The sequence below is a fragment of the Phoenix dactylifera genome, chromosome 6 (genome assembly GCF_051530095.1).
Source record: "Phoenix dactylifera cultivar Ajwa chromosome 6, Ajwa_hap1_PhDact_Kaust_v1.1, whole genome shotgun sequence".
Taxonomy (NCBI): domain Eukaryota; kingdom Viridiplantae; phylum Streptophyta; class Magnoliopsida; order Arecales; family Arecaceae; genus Phoenix; species Phoenix dactylifera.
The window spans coordinates 13,364,216-13,370,121 of record NC_143195.1 but is presented as its reverse complement, the minus strand read 5'-3'; positions in this window follow the sequence as shown (position 1 = coordinate 13,370,121).

Here is a 5,906-nt window from a genome sequence, read left to right as displayed (position 1 = left end):
CCGGAAGAATCTTTTTGCCGTTGGAAGCGTGGGAGATGTTGATTCTTCCGATGTGGGACGCGTAGGGTTGGGTGTGAGCTTTGAATCCCGAGCACACGAGAGTGGTTGAGCTTGAAATCGCTTGGGAGACTTGAAAGCACTTGATTTCCTTTCTTGAATGCACTCACTCCCTTGAGCTTTTCTTTCTAACTTCTCTCTTGAATGATTTTGCTTTTGGTTGGTGAAGAGTTGTTGAGAAGCACTTAAGAGCTCCCTTTTATAGCCCAAAAAGCAAATATAGCCGTTAGAGATAAAGTAGAGAAGATTTGAAATTCAAATCAGACCTGAAAAGCTGTCAGTCGCGTCCCAGGCGCTCCGGGGACGTCTCCGCTACAGCGAGAGACGTCTCGCCTATAGGATTTTACTTTTTACTTTATCTGGGGTCGACTCGGCACTTTACGGGGACGTCTCGGCGTGTTAGCGCTTTTTGAGTGGGGACGACTCCGCTGCTTTGGGGACGACTCCGCTTCTTTATCTCCGAAAATCATGTCCTCTGGAATTCCCTGAGAGAGTCGACTCCGCTCTTTCAGGGGACGTCTCCGCTTGTCTGCACTTTATGCGTGGGGACGACTCCGCTTTCTCAGGGTCGACTCCGCTTCCTTATCACCGAAAAAACCATTCTCTGGAAAACCCTGAGAGAGCCGTCTCCGCCATCTTGGGGACGACTCGGGAAGTCTCCTTTTTGCTTGCGGGGACGACTCCGCGTACAGCGGGGACGTCTCGCGCATATCCCTTGAAAAGCGTCTTTCTGCCGCCACTGAGAGAGTCGACTCCGCTACTGAGAGAGTCGACTCCGCTAACGCGGGGACGACTCGACAGGAGCCGGGGACGTCTCCAAGTGTGCCAGTTCTTCCTGTTTGTGCCAGAGACGTCTCTAAAACTATCAGGAGACGTCTCGGCTGTCCCTGAACTTTTTCTTTAGCTCAAAATATTCTTCAATAAATTCATAAAAATTATGGGAACTTGCCTAGACATTTCTTAACAATATTCTAAATAAAACACATGAATTTCTCAATTGAATTGTTAAGATATAATGGAATTTTACTCTAGTGTTTTGTATTCATCAAAATCCATTAGGGGGTTAACAGATCACCAATTAGAAAGCATTCTAATTGTTAAGATCAGGTTTGCGCAGTTTGAACCTAAATCGATTCGAAGAGTTTTAATCAGGTTAGGTCAACTCGAACCCACACTTACCGCTGGCTAAGTATAGAACCCAATGGGTCACACACAAGAAAATTGATCAAGGGTCTAATTAGATTAGATCATGTTTGCAAGATGAACATGCTAGCACGTGTTGCAAACCTTAGCTCCTCAAATAGGATTCGAATCTAATTTGAATTGGATTCGAATCTGATTCTTAATTGATTTAATTTGATTAGATCATATTCTAATATGGGTTAGCCAAGAGTTGGCACCTAATTGGCTTGGTTTGAGTCTAATTGGATTAGATTTGATAAATCATTCATTTTAGACCGTTAGATCTTTATCTAAGATTGGATGAAGACATAATGGTGAGGTGGTTTGAATGGATAAGGATGAAGCACTCTTTTGATCTTATCCATTTAAATCTCTCTCTCATCCTCACGCCTAAGGTGAATGTGGCACCCTCTTTTCTAGCCATTGGATCATCAACACCCTTGGATTAATGGATGAGAATGACTCCTACTTTTCATGCGTGAGAAGAAATAAGAAAAGGGAGGAGTACGGCGCATGAATGAAGAGACGTATCATGAAAGCGTCTCTTGGTTGGATAAGGATGAAACATTATTAACTCCTTATCACAACCCTTCATTTGATAAGCCCTCTCATCAGGAGACACATCCCTTGGATCCCACGCCTCTCTTCATGCATGAAAGGATGGGATGCATGCATCCCTGCGCCATCTATAAAAGGAACTCATTCCACCGTATTTCTTCATCCCAACTCACCATATCCTCTCATCCCTTCTTTCTTACATTAGTTTTCTTCTTTCTAGCATTGCTTCTAGTGTGTCCTAAGCCAAGACAAGGTGGGCTTCTTTAGGACAAAAGAATTAGAAGTGATTTTAGAAGGTGAAAGAAAAATAGAGAGGAAAGAAAGCAAGCCAATTAAATCAGTTGGAAGGATTCTGCATTAAGGATCAAAGTCTTTGAAGCTAAAGTCTTGAATCAAGTTTCCGTATGAATCAACGTTGGAGGGTGAACATTTGGGCATCTAGTGAAAATTCTGCACATTGGATTAGCATTAGAGGTATTCTTCTATTTCTGCATTTATATTATATTATTTGATTGCTACCATTAAGGTAATCTTGGCTTAATAGGGTTTCATGTAAAGAAACTTTATTAAGAAATTTTTAAAATTTCTAGCTTCCGCTGCCACTTATGACATGATAAAATCCTACAGTTTTCAATTAAAAACCACTAGTCAAAACTTTCAAACTTACCTTAGACACCAACTGGTTAATCAATTTTGACTTTGACCATCCTAATGACTCAGGCTCAACCACTGAGTCTCAATCAAGTTCCATTTGGTCTAATCAAAAACATGGACTTGATCAAGTACAACTATTGCATTTGATTGAGTATCCTTGACCTAATCTAATTACTACTTAGTTAGATTTAATCAATTACTCCAATTATTCCATCTTTGATTTTAACCCTAGGTCTAATCGAGTTTATTAAAACTTGATTTGAGCTAATCCAAATACCTCCAAGATTTATGCAATGTCAATTAGATTTTAATTCACAATTCTAAATCACTTAATTCTCAATTAAGTATAGGTTTATGAAAAATTTCAGATCATTGCATAGGTCTTGAATCACATGTTAATTACAAACTTTTAATTCTTAAAACTTATTTTCACATCTGAGTTTATCAATTAAACATGCTTATTTCAAAATAAATTCATGTTTAAATCTTATTTGATTTATATTCATATATCATATATACAAACTAACATGAATTTAATCTAAACAACATACATCATATGCATCTAATTTTTCAGATCAGATTTTTTATATAAAAACAGCAATTAAATCAATCATAAATCTCTTTTAGATCTAATCTAAACAAATCTATGATTTCAGATTTAATTACAAAGATTAAAACTTTTAATCTTCTTTTCGTGGTTCATCTTCAAGGATTGGATCACAGTGGCACTCCTACACGCCATAAGAGATCCCATTGAATGGGAAAAGAGGGTTATGAATCCTTCTTTCTCCTATGACCGGACGGCCTGGTGATCATTCCAATCGAATTACTTGATTACTAGGATTAGAAAACATGTTTTAGGCATAAATGTTTAAACTACTTTGAACCTATGGCTCTGATACCACTGTTGGAAACCCTAGTGTGTAGGAAAATTTCATGTCATGTGGGGGCAGTGTAAGCTAGGGATTTCAAAAAATTTTTTAATAAAATTCCTTTACATAAAACCCTTATAAGCCAAGATCACCTTAATGATAACAATCAAATAATATAAATATAAATGTAGGACTAGAGGAATATCTGTAATGCTAAATCCAAGTTTGGAGAATCTCCACGAGGCATCCAAGTGTCTGCCCTCCAACGGTGATCCACACAGGAATAGTGATCAAGACACTAACTCCAAAGACTTTTGATCCTTGATGCAGAATTCTTCTAAAAAACTCTAATGGCTTGCTTTCCTTCCTTTCTAATTTTCTTCCACTTTCTAAAATCACTTCTAATTCTTTTGTCCTAAAGAAGACCACCTTGTCTTGGCTTAGGACACACTAGAAGCAATGTAGGAAAGAGAAGAATCTATGTAAGAAAGAAGGGATAAGAGAGAGAGTTGGAATTGGATTTGGGATAGATGAAAACACTGGGAGCGACTCCCTATTATAGATGGCATACGGATGCAAGCATCCCATCCCTTCATCCATCAAAAGGGGCGTGGGATCCAAGCGAAGCGCCTCTAATGAGAAGGCGTATCATAGAATGTGGCATTATCAAAAATAGGAAGCTGTATCATGAAGAGATGTGATAAGGATGAGAAAGATCGCTTCATCCTTATCCACTTATAACCTCCACGTCTTCTCTCTCCCTTCATTCTCACGCCCTAATGAAACCCATCACGCCACTATCCATCACGCCATCAGCCAATCACGCCATGAATCCCACTTTTTGATGCATCATCACATGATCTAAAGGCCAAGATTGAAGGCGCCATCAAGGGGAGGGAATTATGTCATCATCCAATGGTTCGATGATGATCCAAGGGCTCCAATCCAAGGCGCCACATCATGATCCCATTATGTCTTCATCTAATGGCTGATGAAGATCAAATGGTCATGATTAAAGGCCTTACCTAACCCAATCCTATTGGGTTCAAACCAACTTACCATTATGTCTTCATCCAATGGTAGATGAAGATCTAATGGTCAAAAATGAATGATTTATCAAATCTAATCCAATTAGACTCAAACGAAGCAAATTAGGTGCCAACTCTTGGCTAACCCATATTAGGATATGATCTAATCAAATTAGATCAATCAAGAATCAGCTTCGAATCTCATTAGGAGCTAAAGTCTGCAACACGTGCTAGCATGTTCATCTTGCAAACATGATTAAATCTAATTAGACCCTTGATCAGTTTCCTTGTGTGTGACCCATTGGGTTCCATATTTAGCCAGCAGTAGATGTGGATGCAAGTTGTCCTAACTTGATTAGAACTCTTCTAATTGATTTAGGTCCAAAATGCGCGAACCCGAACTTAACAATTAAAATCCTTTCTAATTTGTGATTGAATTAAACTCTTTAATTCGATCAAACCTACAAGACAAGATTGACGTCTAGCAACGTATCATGTCTACCCAAAAGATATGGATTTTGATGGAAATACCAAAAATACCCTTCAGTGGCAAGTTACTGAGCAATTCAATCCCTCAATCAAACTGCATCCCAAATATGTATATGATTATGGATCAATATCAAACTCTATAACATATTCATGTTTCTCTCTGTTTCCCAAGGTGACAACCTAAGAGGGGGGGGGGGGGGGGGGGTGAATTGGATTTTCTAAATTTTTAAACCCTTAATTAAGCTAAAAGATGTATGGGTAGTTCAGCTTGTGTTAATTATATACGTGCAGTGGAATTAAAAAGCACACACCACAAACACACAAAAAGTATAGTGGTTCGGTGCTCTCCTAAGCACCTACGTCTACTCCCCAAGCGTCTCCTTGGAAATTCACTATAATCCCGCGGATTACAGTTGGATTGTTTTTCGGGCTCATAATCTAAAAACCTTTATAATTTGGTTTTCCGAGATCACCAATAATCTATTTTGGTTTTGCGAAATTACCAACAACCACACCGTTGGTTTTTCGGGCTCACCAACAAACCATACAAGTAATTTGAAAGGAAAGAGTTTGTAGCTCCTAAATAAGCAAATATGACAAGTATGAACTAAAAGAAGAGATAGAAAATAGTTATCGCTTTGAGGATGCTCTTCTCTTCTTTGCTCAGGTTACTTCACTTCACAAGAGGTTGGTAGAGTTGTTGATGTTGGGAACCTGCCCATGCCGCAGAAAATTTAAAAAAAATTCAGATGGCAGCGGAAGAGGCATGCGCGAGATCACACATTCATCCCATGAATGTTGTTCAAAAACCGTTCATAGATAGATTAGAATTAAAAACTTTTTACTACATTAGGAAGATCAGATCTTCACCTTGTGCGGATAGATGATCACCGCAAACTGAAGTTCGTGGTTTAGGATGAAGGTTCGCTTGAAGCCGCACAAGCGTCCGGCCTCTACGGGTATCCACACGAAGTAGAGGACCGATCAAGGCTTCCTCGTCTCCCCGGGGTGCTAGCTCCCTTGCAGAGACTTCTTTTGATGGCTGACTTCTTCCCTTTTAATCAAC